The 13,534-nt window shown below is 36.1% G+C and overlaps 1 non-coding gene across 1 annotated transcript; it reads right to left on the bottom strand.

Annotated features, from left to right (window-relative positions):
• Positions 1-12,331: 12,331 nt before the first annotated feature.
• On the bottom strand, positions 12,332-12,439 carry LOC130952427 (small nucleolar RNA R71). The gene has a single exon (XR_009074608.1). It is a non-coding gene; the product is annotated as a small nucleolar RNA R71 (small nucleolar RNA).
• Between the last annotated feature and the right edge of the window lie 1,095 nt (positions 12,440-13,534).

Genomic DNA, 13,534 nt, shown 5'->3' with positions numbered 1-13,534 from the left:
TGCCAAAACTATTCAGAGGCAAAAGCTACAAGTCCCGCTCATCTAATTAGAATTAATATTCATTGATATTTTGGAATTTATAGTATATTCTCTTCTTTTATCCTATTTGATTTTCAGTTACTTGAGGACAAGCAACAATTTAAGTTTGGTGTTGTGATGAGTGGATAATTTATACGTTTTTTGGCATTGTTTTTAGGAAGTTTTTAGTAAGTTCAAGCTACTTTTAGGGATGTTTTCATTAGTTTTTATGTTAAATTCACATTTCTGGAGTTTACTATGAGTTTGTGTGTTTTTCTGTGATTTCAGGTATTTTCTGGCTGAAATTGAGGGACCTGAGCAAAACTCTGATAGGAGGCTGACAAAGGACTGCTGATGCTGTTGGAATCTGACCTTCGTGCACTCGAAATGGATTTTTGGAGCTACAGAATGCCAAATGGCGCGCTCTCAAGGTGTTGGAAAGTAGACTTCCAGAGCTTTCCAGCAATATATATAGTCCATACTTTATTCGGGAATTGACGACGTAAACTGGCGCTCAACGCCAGTTCCATGTTGCTGTCTAGAGTCAAACGCCAGAAACACGTCACGACCCAGAGTTGAACGCCAGAAACACGTTATAACTTGGCGTTCAACTCCAAAAGAAGCCTCAGCTCGTGGATAGATCAAGCTCAGCCCAAACATACACCAAGTGGGCCCTGGAAGTGGATTTATGCATCAATTACTTACTTCTGTAAACCCTAATAGCTAATTTATTATAAATAGAACTTTTTACTAGTGTATTATACATCTTGGGATGATTAGTTCTCAGATCATGGGGGCTGGCCATTCGGCCATGCCTGGACCTCTCACTTATGTATTTTCAACGGTGGGGTTTCTACACACCATAGATTAAGGGTGTGGAGCTCTGCTGTACCTCAAGTTTTAATACAATTACTACTCTTTTCCTATAAACTTCATTTATTCCTGTTCTAAGATATTCGTTGCACTTCAACTTGATGAATGTGATGATCTGTGACACTCATCATCATTCTCACCTATGAACGCGTGTGACTGACAACCACTTCCGTTCTACCGTAGACCGGGCGCATATCTCTTGGATTCCTTAATCAGAATCTTCGTGGTATAAGCTAGAATTGATGGCGGCATTCATGAGAATCCAGAAAGTCTAAACCTTGTCTGTGGTATTCCGAGTAGGATTCCGGGATTGAATGAATGTGACGAGCTTCAAACTTCTGAAGGCTGGGCGTTAGTGACAGACGCAAAAGAATCAAGGGATTCTATTCCAACCTGATTGAGAACCGACAGATGATTAGCCGTGTTGTGACAGAGCATTTGGACCTTTTTCACTGAGAGGATGGGATGTAGCCATTGACAACGGTGATGCCCTACATACAGCTTGCCATGGAAAAGAGTAAGAAGGATTGAAGGAAGAAGTAGAAAAGTAGAAAAAGAAAGGGCACAGTATCTCCATACGCTTATCTGAAATTCCCACCATTAATTTACATAAGTATTTCTATCCTTTTTTATTTATCTTTTAAATATCTAATCCAAATACATTTGAATCCGCCTGACTGAGATTTACAAGGTGACCATAGCTGCTTCATACCAACAATCTCCGTGGGATCGACCCTTACTCACGTAAGGTATTACTTGGACGACCCAGTGCACTTGCTGGTTAGTTGTGCGGAGTTGTGAATTGAATTTTAGACACCGTGATATTGAGCACCAAGTTTTTGGAGCCATTACCGGGGATTGTTTCGAGTTAGAAAAGAATGAATCACAATTTCGTGCACCAAGTTTTTGGCGCCGTTGCCGGGGATTGTTCGAGTATGGACAACTGACGGCTCATCTTGTTGCTCAGATTGGGTTATTTTATTTTATTTTATTTTGTTTTATTATTCTTAAATTTCGAAAAAAAAAATTATATTACTTATCTTGTTCTTTAGAATTTTTAATAATGGATTCTAGAGTTTCATGAAGCATGTTGAAGCCTGGCTGGCTGTAAAGCCATGTCTAAATTCTTTTGGACTGAGGCTTCAAAACCATCTTCATAGAGGCAAACTAATTTGAATATTAGCTGTATGCTAAAGCTTGGCTGGCCATTGGTCATGTCTAGTGTTTTGGACTAGAGCTTTCATTGAAAGCTTGGCTGGCTATTAAGCCATGTCTAATTCCTGGACCGGAGCTTTAGACTAACATTGCAAAGATTCTTGGAATCCTTATTAAAAATTTTGAATTTCTTATTTTCTTTTTCTTATATGTTTTTTGAAAAAAATCAAATAAAATACAAAAAAAATTAGAAAATCATAAAAATAAAAATATTTGTGTTTCTTGTTTGAGTCTTGTGCCAAGTCATAAGTTTGGTGTCAATTGCATGTTCATCTTTTCTTGCATAAAATTTTCAAAAAATTAATGCATTCATGGTGTTCTTCATGATATTCAAGTTGTTCTTGATGAATCCTCTTGTTGATCTTCATATTTCTTGTTTGTGTTGTATGGTGTTTTCATATGCATTCTTGCATTCATAGAGTCTAAACATGAAAATTTCTAAGTTTGGTGTCTTGCATGTTTTCTTTACATTGAAAATTTTTCAAAAATATGTTCTTGATGTTCATCATGATCTTCAAAGTGTTCTTGGTGTTCATCTTGACATTCATAGTGTTCTTGCATGCATCATGTGTTTTGATCCAAAATTTTCATGCATTGAGTATTTTCAGTGTTTTTCTCTCTCATCATAAAAAAATTCAAAAAAAAAATCAAAAATCAAAAAAATATCTTATCTTTTTAAATCTTATCTTTTTAAAATCTTTTTCAAAAATCATATCTTTTCCATTTTTTTTCATATTCGAAAATTTCAAAATCTTTTTCAAAATATTTTCAAAATCTTTTTCTTATCTTTACATCATATTTTTGAAAATTGCATCAAAAATTAATGTTTTGATTCAAAATTTCAAGTTTGTTACTTTCTTGTAAAGAAAGATTCAAATTTTAAGTTCTAGAATCATATCTTGTGATTTCTTGTGAGTCAAGTCATTAATTGTGATTTCAAAATTCAAATCTTTTTCAAAACAAATTTCAATCATATCTTTTTAAAACCATATCTTTTAAAATCATATCTTTTCAAAAATATCTTTTCAAATCTTATCTTTCCAAAATCATATCTCTTTTAATCATATCTTTTCATATCATATCTTTTTCAAACTTTAATTTCAAAAATCTTTTCTAACTTCTTATCTTTTCAAATTAATTTTCAAATCTTTTTCAACTAACTAATTGATTTATTTGTTTGTTTTATCTTTTATCTTTTTCAAAACCACCTAACTACTTTTCCCTCTTCAAATTTCGAAAATATCTCACCTCTTTTCAAAATTCTTTTTAATTAACTAATTGTTTCAAATTTTAATTTTAATTTTATTTCTTCCTTTAATTTTCGAAATTACTAACCCATTTTTCAAAATTATTTTTGAATTTCTCTCTCCCTCATCTCTTTCTATTTATTTTATTTATTTACTAACACTTCTCTTCATCCTAAAATTCGAACCCCCCTCTCTGAGTTCAAATTTTCTTCTTCTCCTTCTTATTCTTCTTCTTTTCTACTCACATAAAGGAACCTCTATATCTGGACAAAGAGGATCCCTATTATTATTTTCTGTTCCCTTCTTTTTCATATGAGCAGGAGCAAGGACAAGAACATTCGTATTGAAGCAGATCCTGAACCTGAAAGGACTCTAAAGAGGAAGTCAAGAGAAACTAAAAATCAACAATTCAGAGAAACCTCAAAAAAAAAGAAGAAAAAAGAAGAGAAAAGGGAAGACAATAAGCTTCCACCTCCGAGTCATGGGAGATGGAAAGACTCATCTAAAGGGTTTATAGCTCAGTGGTAGAATATTTGACTGCAAATCAAGAGATCCCTGAGATACCTAAGGGGATAAATTATCCTCCACACAACTATTGGGAGCAAATAAAGATAAGAGCACTAAAATCACTAGGGATCAAGCAACAGAGGCAAGGAAGAGACATAAAGGAGCCCAAAAAGCATCAATGGTCCTTCAAGAAGGCACCACCCTCACAAAGGTGGACTTATTTCTTGTTCTTAAATTTTTTTTCTGCTTTTCATTTTTTATATGTTATATGTTTATCTATGTTTATGTCTTTATTACATGATTATTATTATTATTTAGTAACTATGTCTTAAGGCTATGAATAATTCTATGAATCCTTCACCTCTCTTAAATGAAAAATGTTTTTAATTCAAAAGAACAAGAAGTACATGAATTTCAAATTTATCCTTGAATTTAGTTTAATTATATTGATGTGGTGACAATACTTTTTGTTTTCTGAATGAATGCTTGAACAGTGCATATTTTTATCTTGTTGTTTATGAATGTTAAAATTGTTGGCTCTTGAAAGAATGATGAATGATAAATGGATTTTTGACGGTTTAGAATTTACAAATGAATTCTCGTTGCAAGTATAGTCTCTAAACCAATCAAAAATCCTTTCATACAAAAGATTGTTTGTCACAAGTAACAAACCCCTAATTTTATAAACTGAAGTATTCAAACCTCGGGTCATTCTCCCTAGGAATTACAATAAAGTGTCTTGTTATTGGTTATGAGTTATTTTTGGGGTTTTGATAAGAGGCATGAAAGATAAATGGCAAGAAAGTAAACTAATGGCTAAAAAGGTCTTGGCAAGGATTGGTGGTCAAGGATCTCTATCCTAATCACTAACCACAATATGAGAATTGGCAATGATTAATCCCATTAAATCGTCCTCTAACTAGTAGTAAAGGAAAGTCAAATGAGCTATATCAATCCTAGTCCATAAGTCCTAACCCTCCACTAATTCAATTAGTGAGAACTAGAGTCAATGGCTCCCAATCATCAATCACTTGGACATTAGTAACTCAAGAGGTCCTAAGTTACCTTTCCAAGCCAAGAGTATAAAATCCTACTCTAAAATCCAACCAAGCATTTCATCAAACACTTGGAAGGCATAAAAGGAAAACATAGTAAATCAACAACAAGAACAAAATCTAACAACAATTATTGAAAGGAATTAACAACAACAATTAAAAAGAAACACAAGTATTATTGAATTACCTTGAATTGAATGGAAAGAAGAAAGAAGGAACAAGAGTAGATCTACAACAAAATATAGAAACAACATAAAGGAAATCACAACAAAGAATAGAGGAAGATGAATGTAACAACAAGAAATTGAAAGGTAGAAGTAGAAGAAAGCAAAGATTAAAATCTAGATCTAAGAACTAATCCTAATCCTAATCCTAGAGAGAAGTGAGAGCTTCTCTCTCTAGAAACTAACTCTAAACTAATCCTAATGAGTGTGTAATGAATGGAATCCCTTTGCTCTTCAATCCTTGGCTTTAAATAGCATCTTTGACGCCAAAGTGGTTGGGATTGGGCCCCACAACCTTTGAGAATTCGTTGGCCACGTTTTCATTAAAAATCTAAACCCAACACCGACGCGTACGCGCACAGCACGCGTACACGTCCATGGGGTAATTCGCAGGTGCGCGCAAGCGCCAGGTGCGCGCGCGCGTCCATGGGCGAGTTCAACTTCTTTGACTTTTCATGATTTCTCCACTTTGCATGCTTTCGCTCTTTACTCCTTTGATCCATTCCTAGCCCTTTTCAATCTGAAATCACTAACAAACATATCAAGGCATCTAGTGGAATCAAAGGGAGATTAAAACCATCAAATTAAGGGTCTAAAAGCATGTTTTCACATCTAAGCACAAATAAGGAGACAATCACGAAACCATGCTATTTCATTGAATAAATGTGGGTAAAAGGTCATAAAATCCCCTAAAATCAATACAAGATAAACCGTACAAATGGGGTTTATCAACCTCCCCACACTTAAACCAAGCATGTCCTCATGCTTAAACCAAGAAAGAAACAAAGGGTATCAACATTTATTCAATGGAACTAACTTAATGCAATCTACCTATATGCAACTATCTAAATGAGTGCAATTGCTTGGTCAAAATAAATCAATTCCCAAGAAGCATATCTGCACAAGGGCTAAGGACTAGCAAGTCTAATCCACACTTGAATTGAGTTATTAAATATTTTTACAAACTTGCACGAAAAGTGATGATTGTAGGTGGAAACATGTAATTGAGCATCAAACCCTCTCCGGATGTGTTTGCACTCTATTCGCTCAAGTGTTTAGGATTGATTCTCTCAATTCTCTCCTAATCATGCTTTCCAAGATTTGTTCTTCTTCTAAAAATCAACATATATTTCATGCATGCATACATCTATCATGAGGTCTTTTCTTTAGGTTGTAATGGGGCTAGGGTTAAGGTAGGATGCATATTTGGTTAAGTGAGCTTGAAATTTGAATCTTTGATAAGCTTAAACTTCCCACCTAACCTATGACATCCTATTCAATCAAGTTCTAATCTAACTACCCATTTTCACTTTTTCACATACTCATGTATTTCCTTTTCATTTCACAACACATATGCATTGATTTTATTTGAACTTTACTTTGGGGCATTTTGTCCCCTTTTTATTTCTTTCTTTTTCTATTTTTTTTTTCTTTTCTTTTCTATATTATTTTTTTTCTTTTCTTTTCTTTATTTCTTTTTTTTTCTTTCTTTCTTTCATATACAAGAACGTCAATGCATAAGGTCTATACATTTAATCAATACATGAGCATGTACCCAATTCCCAATATTTACAACAAAAAATGCAAACTACCCTTTTATTCACCCAATGTCCCAAGATTTCCCACACTTGAATGGTACTCACACACACTAGCCTAAGCCAATCATAGATCCAAATAAGGACTTTTATTGTTTTCCGCTTTAAGGCTTGTAATGTGCTAAAATAAGAACAAGTGGGTTAAGCGTAGGCTCAAATTGGCTAACAAAGGAATATAAAAGGTTGGCTATTTGGATAAGTGAGTTAATGAAATGATGGCCTCAATCATATAAATGTATGAATACACAAAATAATGGACATAAAGAATCAAACAAATCAAATATTACAATCATAAGAAGAGAATAATGCGCACAAGAAGGAAAATAAGTGGTTATAAGATGTAACCACACCATTAGGCTCAAATCTCACTTGCTTGTGTTCTTAGCTCAAAATATGATCCACAATATATATATATTCAAGCAAGTTCTATGAAAAGTTTTCACTCAAATCAATTAAGGTGCCCTATAGATAGAAATCTTGAAATTTTCATTATTTTGACTAAGCTTATTGTGTATACATATGCAAAAATTAAGAGAATGCAAGTAAAAATCCTAAAATCCTAGAATGAAATGAAAAAGTGTTGGGATTAGAAACTTGTCACCCAAAATCGTCGAACGGTCGGACGACCTCCCCACACTTAAAAGTTGCACGTTCTCGGTGCACTCAAAGATGAGCAAGGGGGTACGACGACTCTCCGGATTGCTACGCGTTCTTAGTCTTGCTTCCGTTATTGCTTGTGGTGCATTCATCAAGAAAAACAAAAATATAACACCATAAGGTAGGGTAATACAAAAGCAAGGAAGCATAATTGTTGGAATGAGGTAAATCACTAGAATTGAGTGAGTGAATTAGTGTGACATTAATGACAAATAAGTGTGTGAATTCTAAATTGCGCGGTTTAGAACACACATTAGCATAAAGTTATGTCACAAAAGAAGCATGCACTTTACTCATTCTACTATGCTTGAGATGCTTTAAGTGAACTTGTAAGGTAAAACAAGCATTAAAGAAGCATGAAAGCATTCAAGCCAAGCACATATGGATGCATATAATCATAAAATACAATGCATTAAGGTAAATGCACAACATCATCCATCAAGAGGTTGCCTAATCACAAAATAAGGCTCAAATCACATGGTGGCCAAATCATGTAATTCAAGAAGAGTTACAAGCTCGAAGGCAATTCTCATCACTTGGTATTTTTCAAAAGATAAGCATGAAAAACTCAAGACCAAGTAGCAAAATATAACCTCAATCATAGGATCCAACAAAGATTATCTAAAAACATTAATGCTAAATTAGCATTTAGGCAATAAGGGGGAAGCAATGCATAGTAAACAAAGTCAATAATCCAACACTTATGATGAAAAGAGAGAAATAAAATGAAAACTAACTAAAACTAACTAACCAACTAACTAACTAACTAATTAACCAACAAACTAACTAATAACTAATTAACTAGCTAAAGATGGTTATCAATGGTGTTTGGAAGTGTTGAAGGAAGGGTAGGAGGAGGGAAAAAGAAAAGATAAATAAAGAAATAGAAAGAGGAGAAGAAAAGAAGTGGATGGAAGAAAGGGCATCCACGCGTACGCACGCATGGCGCGCGCGCGTCGATGGCTTATTTCGAGAGTGGCGCGTACGCGTCATGTGCGCGTGCGCGCAAGTAGGTTTGTGCCAAAGGCATAACGTTGGCGCGGCGCAGGCACAACTCTTGGGTCAATGTATGGAAGGTGGAACTTCTCAATCCACGCGTACGCACGCTTGGCGCGCTCGCGTGGATGGTCCAAAACGCTTGATGTACGCATACGCGTACAGTGCGCGTATGCGTGGATGGTGCTCTGTTTTGCAAAATTTTTCTATGTTTTTCACCAATCCAAGCATTCTGATGAGCGGATAATTTATACGCTTTTTGGCATTGTTTTTAGTATGTTTTTGGTAGTTTTAGTTGAGTTCTTAGTATATTTTTATTAGTTTTAGCTAAAATTCACTTTTTGGACTTTACTATGAGTTTGTGTGTTTTTCTGTGATTTCAGGTATTTTCTGGCTGAAATTGAGGGACCTGAGCAAAAATCTGATTCAGAGACTGAAAAGGACTGCAGATGCTGTTGGATTCTGACCTCCCTGCACTCGAAGTGGATTTTCTGGAGCTACAGAAGCCCAATTGGCGCGCTCTCAACGGCGGTGGAAAGTAGACATCCTGGGCTTTCCAGAAATATATAATAGTCCATACTTTGCCCAAGATTTGATGGCCCAAACCGGCGTTCAAAGTCACCTACAGAAATTCCAGCGTTAAACGCCGGAACTGGCACCTAAATGGGAGTTAAACGCCCAAACTGGCATAAAAGCTGGCGTTTAACTCCAGAAAACGTCTCTACACATAAAAGCTTCAATGATCAGCCCAAGCACACACCAAGTGGGCCCGGAAGTGGATTTTTATGTCATTTACTCATTTCTGTACACCTTAGGCTACTAGTTTTCTATAAGTAGGACCTTGTACTATTGTATTTGACATCTTGGTAGCTATCTTTGAGTTTTATGCTATCTTAGATCACTTTGGGAGGCTGGCCATTCGGCCATGCCTAGACCCTATGCTTATGTATTTTCAACGGTGGAGTTTCTACACACCATAGATTAAGGTGTGGAGCTCTGTTGTACCTCGAGTATTAATGCAATTACTATTGTTTCTCCATTCAATTCCGCTTGTTCTTTATCCAAGATATCACTTGTTCTTCAACCTGATGAATGTGATGATTGACGCCCATCATCATTCTCACTCATGAACAAGGTGACTGACAACCATTCTTGTTCTACAAGCATCTGAGGCTTAGTGAATATCTCTTGGATTCTTTAATCGGAATCTTCGTGGTATAGGCAAGAACTGATGGCAGCATTCAAGAGAATCCGGAAGGTCTAACCTTGTCTGTGGTATTCTGAGTAGGATTCAATGATTGAATGACTGTGACGTGCTTCAAACTCCTGAGGGCGGGGCGTTAGTGACAGACGCCAAAAGAATCAATGGATTCTATTCCGGTCTGATTGAGAACCGACAGATGGATAGCCTATGCTGTGACAGAGCATCAGGAACGTATTTCCAATGAGAGGATGGGAGGTAGCTGCTGACAACAGTGAAACCCTACACGAGCTTGCCATGGAAAGGAGTAAGAAGGATTGGATGAAGACAGTAGGAAAGCAGAGAGACGGAAGGGAAGGCATCTTCATGCGCTTATCTGAAGTTCCTACCAATGAATTACATAAGTATCTCTATCTTTATCTTTTATGTTATTTTCGTTCATCACCATTATACATTTGAGTCTGCCTGACTGAGATTTACAAGATGACCATAGCTTGCTTCATACCACCAATCTCCGTGGGATCGACCCTTACTCGCGTAAGGTTTATTACTTGGATGACCCAGTGCACTTGCTGGTTAGTTGTGCGAAGTTGTGTTTATGCCATGGTATTGAGCACCAAGTCCTTGGAGCCATTACTAGGGATTGTTTATGTTTTGAAAAGTATTGATCACAATTTCGTGCACCAAGTTTTTGGCGCCGTTGCCGGGGATTGTTCTTGTATATGGACAACTGACGGTTCATCTTGTTGCTTAGATTAGGTATTATTTTTCTTCAGAGTTCTTAAGAATGAACTCTAGTGTTTCAAGGTGATGTTCTTATCATCACCAAAGCTGATTGATCATCATCAATTTAGCTCTTGAATGCAATGTCTTGCTGAAGCTTAGCTAGCTATGTCTAATTCCTTTAGACTAACATTGCATGATTCCTGGAATTCTCATTAAGAACTTTGATACCTTTATTTTCCTTTTCACTTAATTTTCGAAAAAAGCCAAAAAAATTACAAAATCATAAAATCCAAAAATATTTCTTGTTTGAGTCTAGAGTCTCATCTTAAGTTTGGTGTCAATTGCATGTTTCTGTTCTTCTTGCATTTTTCGAATTTATGCATGTGTCTTAATTAATCTTCAAGTTGTTCTTGATGATTTCCTTGTTTTTGATCTTTGAATTCTATTGACTTGAGTGTTTTGTTGTTTCTCATATGCATTCTTATTTTGTTAGTGTCAATAGTATACAAACTGCTAAGTTTGGTGTCTTGCATGCATTGTTATTTGATTTTAGTTGCATTTTGATTATTCCTCATTATTAAAAATCCAAAAATATTTTTAATTTGTGTCTTTTCAAGTCAATAATACTAAGAATTGAAGATTCAGAACATACTGCAGAGGAATTACACAGAAAAAGCTGAGCATTCAAAAATGCCCAGTGAAGAAGGCAGACTCGCGTTTAAACGCCAGCCAGGGTACCTGGTTGGGCGTTTAATGCCCAAAAAGGGTGCATTTTGGGCGTTAAACGCCAGAATGGATACCATTCTGGGCGTTTAACGCCAGGATGGTGCTAGGGGGAAGATTTTGTTTTCAAATCAATTTTTTTTTTTCAAGTTTTCAAAGTTTTTCAAAATCAAATCTTTTTCAAATCATATATTTTCAATCAAATGTTTTCAAAATCAATTTCTTTCCTTTTTCAAAGATACTTACTAACAATTAATGATTTGATTGAACATTTTTTGCCTTTTCTGTTAAGGAAGGTTTTATGTTTGAATCATATCTTTTCTTGTTAGGCAAGTCATTAATTTTTAAAATCAAATCTTTTAAAATTGTTTTCAAAACATATCTTTTAAAATTGTTTTCAAATCATATCTCCTCAATCACATCTTTTTAAAACCATAACTTTTCAATCAAACCTTTTTGATTTCTAATTTAAAAATCTTTTTCAAAAATCACTTGATTTCTTTTCCACCTTCAATTTTCGAAAATTTTCAACATTTTTTTTTGAATTTTCGAAAATTCTCTTCCCTCCTTTCCACATCCTTCTATTTATGGAGTACCACTCCTTCTCAATGCACAATTCGAATCTTATCTAAGTAAAGTTCGAATTCTTCTTCTCCTTCTTCTTTATATTTTTCTCTTCCTCTGACACCTCAAGGAATCTCTATACTGTGACATAGAGGATTCCACATTTTCTTGTTCTCTTCTCTTTCATATGAGCAGGAGCAGAGACAAAGGTATTCTTGTTGAAGCTGACCCTGAACCCGAAAGGACCTTGAAGAGAAAGCTAAGAGAAGCCAAAACACAACTCTCTTTAGAGGACCTGACCGAATCCTTCAAAGAAGAAGAAGACATGGCAGCCGAAAACAACAACAATGCAAACAATGCAAGGAAGGTGCTGGGTGACTTTACTGCACCTACTCCTGATTTCTATGGGAGAAGCATCTCTATCCCTGCCATTGGAGCAAACAACTTTGAGCTTAAGCCTCAATTAGTTTCTCTAATGCAACAGAATTGCAAGTTCCATGGACTTCCAATGGAAGATCCTCATCAGTTCTTAGCTGAATTCTTGCAAATCTGTGACACAGTCAAGACTAATGGGGTAGACCCTGAGGTCTATAGACTGATGCTATTCCCTTTTGCTGTAAAAGACAGAGCTAGAATATGGTTGGACTCTCAACCTAAAGAAAGCCTGGACTCTTGGGAAAAGCTAGTCAATGCCTTCTTGGCAAAGTTCTTTCCACCACAAAGATGGAGTAAGCTTAGAGTGGAAGTCCAAACCTTCAGACAGAAGGATGGAGAATCCCTCTATGAAGCTTGGGAAAGATACAAACAATTAATCAGAAAATGTCCCTCAGACATGCTTTCTGAATGGAGCATCATAGGTATTTTCTATGATGGTCTTTCTGAACTATCCAAGATGTCTTTGGATAGCTCTGCTGGAGGATCTCTTCATCTGAAGAAGACGCCTGCAGAAGCTCAAGAGCTCATTGAGATGGTTGCAAATAACCAATTCATGTACACTTCTGAAAGGAATCCTGTGAACAATGGGACTAATCAGAAGAAAGGAGTTCTTGAGATTGACACTCTGAACGCCATTTTGGCTCAGAATAAAATATTGACTCAACAAGTCAATTTGATTTCTCAAAGTCTGTCTGGAATGCAAAATGCACCAAACAGTACTAAGGATGCTTCATCTGAGGAAGAAGCTTATGATCCTGAGAACCCTTCAATGGAAGAGGTGAATTACCTAGGAGAACCCTATGGAAACACCTATAACTCTTCATGGAGAAATCACCCAAATCTCTCATGGAAGAATCAAGAGAAACCTCAACAAGGTTTCAATAACAATAATGGTGGAAGAAACAGGCTTAGCAATAGCAAGCCTTTTCCATCATCTTCTCAGCAACAGACAGAGAGTTCTAAGCAGAATACCTCTGACTTAGCAACCATGGTCTCTGATCTAATCAAAACCACTCAAAGTTTCATGAATGAAACAAGGTCCTCAATCAGAAATTTGGAAGGACAAGTGGGACAGCTGAGCAAGAAAGTTACTGAACTCCCTCCAAGTACTCTCCCAAGCAACACAGAAGAAAATCCAAAAGGAGAGTGCAAAGCCATCAATATGGCCGAATTTGGAGAGGATAGAGAGGAAGTGAACGCCACTGAGGAAGGCCTCAATGGGCGTGCACCAACCTCCTCTGAGTCCCCCAATGAGGAACCATGGGAATCTGAGGCTCAAAATGAGACCATAGAGATTCCATTGGAATTACTTCTGCCTTTCATGAGCTCTGATGAGTATTCTTCCTCTGAAGAGGATGAGTATGTCACTGAAGAGCAAGTTGCTAAATACCTTGGAGCAATCATGAAGCTAAATGACAAGTTATTTGGAAATGAGACTTGGGAAGATGAATATCCCTTGCTCACCAAAGAACTAGATGACTTGTCTAGGCAGAAATTA

This window comes from Arachis stenosperma, chromosome 9, assembly GCF_014773155.1.
Source record: "Arachis stenosperma cultivar V10309 chromosome 9, arast.V10309.gnm1.PFL2, whole genome shotgun sequence".
NCBI classification, from domain to species: Eukaryota; Viridiplantae; Streptophyta; class Magnoliopsida; order Fabales; family Fabaceae; genus Arachis; species Arachis stenosperma.
Note: the sequence above shows the minus strand (reverse complement) of the source record. Positions and strands in the feature narration are given on the sequence as shown.